A 13,099-nucleotide genomic window follows, 5' to 3' on the forward strand; every position below is an offset into this window, starting at 1 on the left:
AATGACCGAGCAGCCTGCAAACGGCGGGAAACTTCTCCTCCTCGAATCGCTCGCGGATTTTCAATGCGATAACAGTATAGCGACCTACCGCAGCTGCCATGGAAGAAGAAAAGAGTATGAGGAGATAGTGATCTAGAGAGAGAATGAGTTGTTAACCGCCGATACACTCTCCGATTTGCGTGAGGTTTTATTATTATTACTATATGTTTTTACCTTGTATGAATATAAGTTTGTAGTAGACTAGTAGCAAGAATATTGTAAATTTCGGACAAACTACACTCCCTGTAGTTTGCTACCTTATGCAAGTTTGGTCCCTCATATTATTTTTTTCACTCAGAAATTCCTTGCCATACATGAAAGGGATATGAAACTTTTTGGTTTTAAATAAATGGTCCTTTTAATTAAATATATTTAATTTATATTTGATAATTACTTAATAATAATAACAGGAAATCAGTACGAACAAACAGTTTATATCAATTAGGAACCAAATTTGAAATAAAATCAAACTATGTAGACCATTTGTGTAATTTGTCCAAAACTTTATCATGAATTAATTAATTGTTATGTTATGTACATGCATGCTCTACGCACCTCGGACATGCATTATATACTTATATAATTCCACAAATAATTTTAAAAATTAAAAAGGTGTTTTTTTCTTTATTCATTTTAAATGAATTAAGAATCTCTTTTACTCGAATATATATATTTGCATATTGTATACTTAATTTTTTATGTACAAAAAACAATAATTTCCATATCAATATGTTAAAAACAGATGCAATGTTATCTTACTTGAATTAGTTGAGTCCAAATCTGTTTTTAACTAGCAACTAGTTCAATTTTTTTATTAAAATTATAGTATTGATTAACAAATTTCAGTTTTTATATAGCAAGTCTAAAAAAACGCACTACGAAGGGAATCATGGACTACAAGTCCATATCAAAATCAACTAGTGACCACTCCACAAGTCCACAAATTATCAAAAGGTCTTATGCCAAATATTTTCTTTTTCTTATTTTTTATTGAAAGCTAAACCCCCAAAAAATAGGCGCACAACTTAATAATCTCACGCACATGCATGCATAATTGCATATAACTCTCAGTTAAGCATATTAATTAACTATTTTAAAGTACTAGTTCATCATTTAGCATTTAATTGGATGCATACCTTTTTCAAAATGACCAATGACCGAAATTTTTGTTGCATTAATTCTTCCTGCCAAACAAACAAACATAAGTAATTAAGAAAAAAAATATTTACGGAATTAATGGAAACAAAGAGAAAAGAAAACTTGAGACTCTAGTCATCAGTCATCTACATCAGACACGGAGAAGGAAAGATAGTAAAAAAAAAAAAATTAAAATTTGATTGATCATATGTATAATTCAATTAATTACTTTTAATAACCGATGGATATACTCAATATAGTGACATGCATAGAATCATTATTATATTGACACGTACGGCAATTAAATTGGTTTAGGAACACCAAATATATGGTTAATTAGTAACAAAAAATGTATTTTTAGAGGTTGGTGCTAAATAAACTCTTGATAAGGAGTTTAAATTCGATTGTTTATTTGTAATGGATTAAATTTAAATAAAAAGTCTAATCAGTCAATATTAAATTTATCTAACTATTGTACTTCAATAGCTTTATGTAATTATAATGTTATTTCATGTAAAGTATTAATAATGCTTTACTTAAAGATACATTTTTGGTAAAAGAAGAAAAACCGATACTTATTTTTTTTGAACAACAAACAATAACGTTTAGAGATCCATTAACGAAATGCATATTAAGGTTGTATGTATTAATTTGTTTTGTATACTTAAAAATAAATTTTCTTAATTAATTTTAAAGCTGATTTTGTTAATTATGTATGATTATTTTTCTTACTAATAATATTATTAACATATTATTTTAATTAACATCGTCACCGATATAGTCGATCGATATTATAAAGAGTGTTACACTTCTATTAGTATCGTTTCTCTTATTATTCAATGATATATTAGATGTTTTGTTATTTTTTTATATTAATATTGTAATTAGTTTATTAAAATAAAATACATATCAATAATACTTAATACTAATATTGTTTTAAAGGTATTTACAAGATTATTTAAATCAAGTAGTTTGTTATCAACAAAATAATTCACATTTAATTAAATAATTTTCAAATATATTAAAAATATAACTATAATATATAAATTACAAGAAATAATAAATAAAATTTAAAAAGTTTATATTTTTAAAAGGGTACAGGTTATTAATATAGTTTTCACTGATTCTAATTAATTGGACTCATGAAAAAACAAGTAATATGTATCACAACATTGACATATATATCCGAGGGGCCGGCTCTAAACTTGCCATTTTTAACTGAAAAAGAATGGATTAATTTCATAAAAAAAAATGTATGTATGATTAAAGACATTAAAAAATAACGTTAATTCTGAAAAATATTAACAATAATAATAATAAACAAAAAATATTCAAAAAACAATAATAAAATTCTTGAACATAATAACTCATATGTTGATTTGATATCTATGTGAAAAGAGTACTTTGGGGGTTTATTTAAGAGTGTAGGTCCATCACCATTAAGGTTGGGTCCTATTGGAGTCTGATATTATCCTTGAGACTCGTGAGTCATCTACGTGACACTCGGAAGGAAGCAAAGAATTACAAAAACTGGTCACCTTGCTTTGGACTAGTTTCAACATGACCTTGAGACACCACCATAAGTCCATAACTTTACTTTCAATTTCGTTTGTATTTTTTTCAAAATTTTTAACAATAAAGTTAGTGGTTAGAAATATAACGAAATTGTTCGGTATAAATTAAAACTCAAACCTCCCATCTAAAAGGCTAGTCCCAAGTTGGCCTATTCTTTCAAATTAACTCCATAATCTCTCGTTCTCCCTGTTAATTTTTTTTTGGAAAGGGAACTTTCCTAACGAGGGTTTCCGGGCCAGCTTTCGCGCACCGACTAATCCCCCGCTGCAAACATGAGGCTTTGCCTCATGCCCTGGAGTCACTGCAGACGAACCTCCATGGCCACAAGGGCTGAGTGGTGCCAGGATTTGAACATGTGTCAATAGGTTATCCACCATATCTTTCACATGTCTTACCAAGTCACACACGGACACGGCACAATCAATGGTCTAAGTAATTTAAAAACTCATGGCGATAAAGAAGTATATCTTAACAATCATGTGCCATATATCTTCCTCAAATTAGTGCTTCTTAATTAGATAAAAATTCCCTGTATATTAAGAAAAATTAACCACATATATAACTAATATATTCTTATAGAAACGTAAAAAATAATAACCTTACACTTTCGTAAACTTAATGAATCCAATCCATATATACGTACCTTTTGATATATGAAACTTCCTCTTTGAGATGAATATTAAGTTCTTTTGACATGATCGGATCTTGGATAGGAGAATCAATGGGCTTCCAACCAGGCGTTTGAGTCCAGAAAGGATCACTAACTCCGGTGTCTTTCCTAATTTTAAGAAGATCAGCACTTTCAAGCCAATATTCCATTGCTCCGACAGCGTTGTGTGACCTTCGAAACCTCAAATCGCCACCTGGCGCCACCTTGTTAGCTAGTTGTTTCAGGAGGTGGTCTAAGAGACCAGTGTCCCTATCAGAAGACTGAGCTCCGCCGCCAGATAACTCTCCTTTGACCACCTTTATGTGGGATCTTTAATGAGCGCTAATTTCTTGCATTTGTTCATGGGTTTTTTTATTGATTAGCCATAACTGGTTGTTCGCTTGTTTCACACGCTTTCTTTTTCTCAAATTTCTTGTTTTTTTCAACCTTTCTGTTAAGATCATCATCATCTTCATCACCCTTCTCTTCGTCGTCATCAACTTCCTCCCCTCCTCCTCTTCCTCATATCCACCATTGTTAACATCTTGTCGATCCTTCATTTCTTCATCTCCATGAACACATACGTAGCTTGAAGAAACTGCGTCGTGTTGCTCAAATCTTTGGGTACGTCTACCAATAAACATAACTTGTCTTCTTACACCCCACCTTAATTACCAAAGCATTGTTCTTCAGTTCCTTTGCCAATCCGATCTCTTCAATCTTCATAGCAGCATGACCCAACCCGACTTGAGAGTTTGGGTTCACCAGCCAGAAATTCTGCAGATGCTTCTTCTCGTCGAATTCTTGAGATGGAACTTGCCGAAAAAGCACTTTGCCGGCCAGTTTTACTCCCATTACGAACTTCTCATCTAATGCAGGATACATCTCCGTGATTCCATGACTGAAATAAGTTCGTAATGACAGAATGCTCGGATATCTGAAAATAATCATTATCCATCAGTCAGACGAAAACATATTCAGATCTAATCAATAAAACAGTTTTTTGTCACTGATTCACGAAGTGATTGATTACCATGAAAACGCGAACGGTTCTCAGTTGAAGAGGAGTTCTAGGAGGAAGGCTTTTGTGGTACGTAGATCTCGTAAATGAAGCCTGGTTGGACCTCTTCTTCTAGGATTTCGTCTGCTTTACACATGAAATAACGAGAAGCCATTATAGATAATCGAGAAAGGAAGAATTGAAAGAAATAGTTTGGATCTAGAAGTATTATATGCTAAAAGGATAATTTTGAAATTATACCATTCCTTTGAAGCAGGAATTGCCTGGCCAAAGGTGATGTCTGTGTGCTTGTGCGCCGTCTAGTACGCTGGTTATTTCTTGCCTTTTCAAGCTCATTATCTCCTGCATCCATTAATGCTTTTTAGTACATCTCTAGTCAGTGATAAAGGACGATAGAGAGGAAAAAAAACAATACGGATTTCAGAAACAGAAAAGGCGAAATTCTGATTGTAATACATGCAATGCCATGCCCTAATGGCATCATCACAGGTTCTCTCTCTCACACACACAAGAGAGGGAGAGAGAGAACTTACGTTGTTCGCGCTAATGGTGGTTTTTTTTATCGTTTCCGATGGTAAGTTTCCATTTTCACGGTGAAGCTGTAAAAATTTTACTCAAGAATAAACGGGCGATGTTGCTAAATGCTAACATTACATAGTACACAATAGATATTCAACAGAAAATAATAAGCAGGAAAAACAAAAGGAATCAAGTGTTAAATGGTATGCATGATTGACTAAAAGATGAAGTTAGAAAAAGCAGTAATTAGAGCATTATTTAAGAAGCTCATGACTTCCGTGGATTTAAATGAAAACAGAACAATTACAATTAGCTACAGTTAATAGATTACCTTTTAAATCGCAGCAACTTTATCGATCGAAAATTAATACTTGTTCTTCAGGGGAAAATATTCATGGTTGAAGAATTGAAGAGAAATGGATTGGGGGTTACTTAAGTCGCCATGATCATAAAGATGAAGGTTCTGCGTATCTTTTCTCAGATGCTTCTAGGGAGAGAAAGAGTAAGAGAGAGAATACGCATTCCGTTAGAAAATATTGGAGAGAGAAAGTGAGAAGCATACGTACCGCACCTCACGTGTTCTTGCAACGGAAGGCCACATTTAAATTTACAGATACTCCCCTTCCCGCTATTATTGCATTTTTTGGCAAGCGGGTGATCTTTTTAGTTCTACATCAATGTACAAATCGAATAAGGTTTAAATCTTTAGAGCATTGGATTTGACATCTGTGGTTTTATAAATGATTGATGTGTTGATGTATTAAATATTTTTAAAATTTTATATTATTAAACAGTATATCTTTTTAAAAAATAAAGAGATTTATAGAATTATATAAAATTGAACATTACTTTTAGATGACTCTTTTATTTAAGAAAAATGACACAAAGAGGTTATAAAGGATCGATTGTTCCAATTGTGTTCAATAGCTTATGAGACAACTTCATTTTTCATTGCAATGTTAGCAACATCACCGGTTTTCTAGGGTTTCAGTCAATGTGGATGTTATGTGGCTTTATAACTTTAATTTGTAACCACTATGAGACGTATGAGAGAATTAAAGAGGTCAAAACATCAATTAAATTCAAAACCCTAAAGTTCGTTTGTAAAATCCAAAACCCCTTTGCATGTACGCTCGTACGTCTGCATGTTTAAGGTCAAATGTAGAGTGAAAAATGATTTGTAACAAGATATTGGCATTCGTATGTACGATACATGACACATATATTATATATACAAGACAAATACATGGATTAATTTGGACTAATTAGATAAGTATTATCTAGAGTTATTAATAACCAACAATGATGATGTTACGAGTGACTCATGGACGACAGTGCTACAAGCAAACCTTTTAAAATCCTCTAACCCTCGTTAGAAAATTTCAAATTCATAATTCCTGAAAATAAAATAATAAAGATACATGAATATAACTCAACGCATTTTAGAAGAGCGATTGTTTGGATAACTCATTAATTAAGATCAAAATTAATTGAAGCAATGACATATGATCACTCGTAATCCATTATATTGGTGACTTAGAAGACTCGAGACTGTTTGGTATAATGAAATAAGAGGAAAGAAATGATTTATTGTATTATAAAGGAGAAGAAAAAAATGTTATTTGTTTTGTTTAGGAGTAGAACATCCGAATGGCCATTTCGAAACCTTTCATCATGTTAATTTCTTAGAGAAGAATTGCAATGAAATCAATTTTTCTAAATGCAACTTACTATGAGCCAATTTTTTTTTTTATTTTATTGAAAATGACATGTTAGCTCTACAATTTTTTTGTATTTGTTTTAAGATGGCCTTAATGTCTTTTTTATAGTCTAGGGGCTTAAACTCAATTTTTGTGGGTTAAGAATGTCCTTATCGGAAAAGTGAAGGGATAACCCGGTTACTCTTGAATAAAAGTTAATGTTCATAGCTTTCATTTGTCTTTCACTATGACAATAAATGTTGACGAGAGCAAATTATAGAATATAATTGTTGTAGATAATTTCAAGTTCCTTTAGAATAGGCTGTACATTTGGTGAGTTTGTTACTTTCTTTCATGTATAAATGTAATGTACCTGTGATTGATGAAATATAGAAAACGAAAGATTCTTCCTCCAAATCTTGAATTCTTATTTCTATATGGTATCAGAGCATACCAATCACAGCTAAAAGAAAAAAATCTCGAACCCATTGATCGATGGGAACCGAAGGAGGATCAAGCGGAGCTTCAAACCATTCATATGGCATTATACAGAACGTACAAGATGCTACGTTTCCCACTAGAGTCATTCTGGATGATACAAATTACCCTTTGTGGTCCAACTTATGGAGATGCGAATTGGTGCAAGAAACAAATCCGGATTTATCACCGGTAAATCCCAGAAACCCTTAACAGATGAGAAACTTATCGAAACCTGGCTGATCGATAACACGGGTCAAAAGTTGGCTTATCGACTCAATGAGTCCAACCCTAATGCGCCGCTTCGTACGTCTTCAAACGGTTGCATAAATATGGGAAACGGTAGGAAAAACCTTCTATGATGGAACAGATGAAACACAACTCTTCAAATTAAATCGAAAATCATTCACCCTAGACAAAATGGACGATCGCTACCCACCTACTACAATGAACTTGTAAGTATATTTCAAGAGATTGATACTCGTCTAACAACACAGGAAGAAACGGTAGAGGACATTGTTGCTCTCAACAAAACTATGTCTCGGTTCCGTGTTCACATCTTCTTGGTTGGTCTAGATGCTGAATTTAACCATGCAAGGAGTGAAATTCTGAGAAAGGATCCACCCCTGAGTTTGGAATCGAGCTATGCTTACATCTATAAGGAACAAAACCAGAGACAAACTATGGAAGAACCAAAACTCGAGCCAGATAACATGGTACATATGGTCTCTCGAAATGTTCATCAGAAAGGGAAGAACTCAAATGTTAAGAAAAACACATTCACCTGTACCCATTGTGGGGAAGAAGGACATTCAAAGCTGAGGTGTTATGAAATCATTGGCTACCCTGAATGGTGGGGCTTCTCAAAGAAGCCAAGAAAGAAACCTGGTCAAGCCACAATAGCAACCTCTGGACAAACTCAAGAAGCATCCATTCCTATGGCAGCCTATACCACCATCGTCAGCTCTGGTATGTTACATCAAAACCAAAATCAAAATAACAGTTGGTTAATTGATATAGGTGCAACCGACCATATGACAAACAACCCGAAAAATTTAACAACTTCATATTCTCAAAAACAAAGTGTCATCCAAACCGCGAATGGAGAGTTAGAAAAAGTATCCGGTGCATGGTTTGTAAGGGTATCAAACTCCATGGACCTTGATTCAGTCCTTGTAGTTCCATCCTTATCGACTAACTTAATATTAGTTAGTCAAATTATAGAAGCACTTAATTGTTATGTAATTTTTTGGCCAAATGATTATGTGTTTCAAGATATGAAAACACATCAGATTCTTGGTTATGGTACTAGAAGGGGGCGATTGTACTATCTTGAAGACAATCATCGAAACAAGGCGTTTCATACAGGAATAAGATAAGCAAATAAATCGGTAGCAATGTTATGACACCGGCGTTTAGGACATTTTCCGTTCAGTTATCTCAAGAAACTCAAACCAAATTTGTTTTTTAAATTCTGTTGAGAGTGAATTCAAGTGTGGCATTTGTGAATTGGCAAAAAAATACAAGAGTTTCTTATGTCCCTAGCAATAATAAAACTACTATACCGTTTATGAAAATTCATTCAGACGTATGGGGACCTGCCCCAATCCCTACGTCTGGTGGTGCACGGTATTTTGTAACCTTTATTGACGAATGTACTATAATGATTTGGTATCTCTATTAAAAAACAAAGGAGAAGTATTGTTTGCATTTAAGGAGTTATACCAAGTTATCAAAACCGAATGTAGGAAGGAAATCCAAATATTACAGTCGGACAATGGGGGAGAATATATCGGTCATGAGATGACTAAGTTTTCTCAAGAAAAATTGATCCGCCATCAAACTTCTTGTGTTAGAATACCCCAACAAAATGGGCTAGCAGAAAGAAGAAATCGAAAGATACTAAAAATTGTACGAGCCTCCTTATTTGATATGAATGTCCCTAGAAAATTTTGGGGAGAAGCAGTGCGATCGGTTGCATACCTTATGAACAGGACCCCATACCGTGTGCTTGAATACAATACTCCACTCCAGAAGTTAAATGAACTGCTGGAAAAACCATTCAACATTGGACTTGAACATAGGAAAACTCGAACCAAGGGCTGTTCGATGTTTGTTTATAGGGTATGCAGATAACAAAAAAGGCTACAGATGCTATGATGGATATATATAGTAAAACTCAAACATGGGAACTTGTAACCCAACCTCATGGGAAGAAATTGGTGGGATGCAGATGGATATATATAGTAAAACTCGACTCGATGTAATGACCCAATTTTCAAAAGAATTTTTTTATTTTAAAACAGTCAATTTACTCTTCCATAAACCATGTAGTCACAAAACAATTGTTTTCAAATCCATATCAATTACATTATTAATTCCAAATCATCAGAGTGTCCCATCAAAACCAGTGAGAGAGTGCACACCGTGCCATCAATCCTTGCCCTTGCCTCTGGACTCAGATGTACCTGAAACAAATCCACAAACTGTAAGCTAATGCTTAGTGAGTCCCCCAGAGCATACCCCACGCACAATCCTCATAACACATGTCACATTAGCTATAAAATCTATCACTACACATATCCCTGCATAAGGATTCCATGGGATCCCCTACATGGTCTTACACCTATGTGCCATGGGCTCCCCCCATGGTCTTTCCCTGCTGGACAACCATGGGCTCCCCCACATGGTCTTACATCCAAGTGCCATGGGCTCCCCCATGGTCTTTCCCTGCTAGTATCACACACACATATATATATATATATATATATATATATAGCATATTATCAACATATCTCTACAACAAGTATACCACATGACTCTACAAAATGGGCCGACCTTGGTTGTAACGACCCAAAAATCAGGGTTAAAAATTTCATTTTAATCTAACCCAAACATAGATACCATTAATTCCAAACATTCCAAAACATTGTTAATTAAAAGCATTTATCATAGTTCGTCCCAAAATCATTCATTGAGGAAATCATAGGTGTGTGCATTGCGATCAATCCGAGCCTTTCTTTTTCTAAATCGATGATACCTGAAACCAAAACTGTAAACCGTAAGCACGAAGCTTAGTGAGTCCCCAGAGCATACCACACACAATCCACACAACACATATCAATTAGCTATAAAAGCTACCTCTACCTCATAATACAGGTCAATTAGCTATAAAAGCTACCTCTACTACATATCACATATCAATTAGCTGTAAAAGCTATCTTTACCACATATCACATATCAATTAGCTATAAAAGCTTTCTTTACCACATATTACATACCAATTAGCTATAACAACTATCTTTACCATTAGCCACGAAGGCTATCTCTACCGTTAGCCCAAAGGTTATCTCTACCATAAGCCCCAAAGGCTATCTCTACCGCATATCACTACATATATATATATATATATATATGTATATATATATATATATATATATATATATATATATATATATATATATATATATATATATATATATATATATATATATATATATATCACACCTCTACATAGCAAGTATACCAACTATCATAAAAGGGGCCGGCCTTGGTGCCTTAGACCCATTGGTATGGTGAGAAGACTCACCTGACACTACTGAAGTCCCGCGGATAAAACGCCAGTTGCTGGTTGACAGATTCCCGAACTGTCAACATCAAACAATACCCAATTAATAATTGGGTTCCAAGTCCAAGGTCCAAATCACACTCCAAAGGCCCAAAAGCCAAATCGATGATACCTGAAACCAAAACTGTAAATCGTAAGCACGAAGCTTAGTGAGTCCCCAGAGCATACCACACACAATCCACACAACACATATCAATTAGCTATAAAAGCTACCTCTACCTCATAATACAGGTCAATTAGCTATAAAAGCTACCTCTACTACATATCACATATCAATTAGCTGTAAAAGCTATCTTTACCACATATCACATATCAATTAGCTATAAAAGCTTTCTTTACCACATATTACATACTAATTAGCTATAACAACTATCTTTATCATTAGCCACGAAGGCTATCTCTACCGTTAGCCCAAAGGCTATCTCTACCACATATCACTACATATATATATATATATATATATATATATATATATATATATATATATATCACACACCTCTACATAGCAAGTATACCAACTATCATAAAAGGGGTCGGCCTTGGTGCCTTAGACCCATTGGTATGGTGAGAAGACTCACCTAGCACTACTGTAGTCCCGCGGATAAAACGCCAGTTGCTGGTTGACAGATTCCCGAACTGTCAACATCAAACAATACCCAATTAATAATTGGGTTCCAAGCCCAAGGTCCAAATCATACTCCAAAGGCCCAAAAGCCTAGTAATGGGCCAAAGCCTAACATATGGCCCAATTTTCCAAATTGGGCCCAAGCCTCTCTAACGGGTCCTATCCTAAGGCCTAATGATCTCCTTAGTCCATAACATGTTCCCAATTGGCCCATTAAGGCCCACAACAACTTTGTCTAATAAGTGGCCCAATAAGAACCCAAATCCAATTAGGGTTTTTCACATAAAATGCCGATTAGGGTTAAGTGTTCCTACTTAACCCATTAAGGACTTAATCTATTAAGTTCAATAATGCCTTTAGGTTATTTTTCCACTGTTTGTTAATTAATATTTTAGGTTTATTAAATAATTCCTGAGCGTGTCCCGATCAATCCCAAAATTAGGGTTTCATGGCATTTAGGGCTTTCCAAACCCAATACAATCCGACTAGGCCCAAAGTTAAGTCCTTAGGCCCATTAGGGCTTCATTGGGCCCATATTGTCCAACACCCCAATGAGTCCACACAACAAAGCACACCGCCACCCAACACGGCGGTTGGTGGCGGCAGGAGGTGACAGCCACTGCCTCATGATGGTGGTTAGGGTTCCTTTCTTTCATTATTTCACTTTCTATTACATTTTACAAGGCTATAGTCCCAAAATAACACACACACACAGCTAAGCTAAGCACACACACACACACAAAACCACCTCGTAGCGGCCGGCGGTGGCGAGTGGTGGCAGTGGGGTCTTTCCTGGATTTCCGGCCAAAAGCATTCCAACAGCCTCATACCATCACCACAATCGAACACAACACCACAAAACACTTCTGGCCGTGAACGAGTCCAGCCACCCCTCCTGGTGGCGCAAAACGACGACGACATCAGCGGTAACATATGCGTTTGACCGTAAACAGAGATGGGGATGTTGCTTGACACGACCTCAATGCTAATCACAACCTCAATAGCAGAAGTAGAAGAAGAAGAGCACAACGGTCGTTGCTTGACACGACAACAAATCACGGTCGAAATCCACTGTAGCGGACGATGGCGACGCGCCGTCAGCAGCAACATCACAAGGCAGCGACTCACATCGGAGGCGGCAACTCGTTTGGCGGTACCGGTGGTGTGGCTGACGACGGACAAAAAAGGAAGAAGAGGTTGAGTACGGCGGGGTGGCAGTGAGGGTACACAACCGCAAACGACCGCCGCGACAGTCTGTACGCTTCCTTGGCGTCTTTCTTCGTCGGTAAGTTGAATCAACAACAATGCTGGATGATCCGGTGCTTCCCGGTGGCTGGTGACTTGCACTCCGGCTTCAACAGGCGAGGGAACACAACTGGTGGTGGGGGTCGGGAGGCTTGCGGCCGCAAACGGGACAACGACAACCAATCACCCTTAGGTTTAGGGTTTCATATGCTTATATACTTGACACACAAACATATTGCCATAATGGCAGAACCGGTCCCTCCCCATAAACACTTTTGCAACCAAGGCCCAAAATTTACTCTTTATACCCCTGCTCCCCCAATTCTTTTCATTTTAAGTCTGAAATTTACCTGTTTAACCCAGCCTCCTGAAATACTTTACAAATTAAGTCTAATACTTACCAAATAGCCCCTTGACTTCTAAAATCCTTTGCGAGACAAGTCCTGAACTTACACTTTAACCCCCAATTAATCCAATTTATAAC

At 35.8% G+C, this 13,099-nt stretch overlaps 1 pseudogene; it reads right to left on the reverse strand.

The window, feature by feature from the left end:
- Positions 1-3,261: 3,261 nt before the first annotated feature.
- LOC145130224 (protein DYAD-like) lies at positions 3,262-5,007 on the reverse strand (annotated as a pseudogene).
- Between the last annotated feature and the right edge of the window lie 8,092 nt (positions 5,008-13,099).

This window comes from Lactuca virosa, chromosome 8 (assembly GCF_052849685.1).
Source record: "Lactuca virosa cultivar CGN04683 chromosome 8, Lactuca_virosa_CGN04683_v6, whole genome shotgun sequence".
NCBI classification, from domain to species: Eukaryota; Viridiplantae; Streptophyta; class Magnoliopsida; order Asterales; family Asteraceae; genus Lactuca; species Lactuca virosa.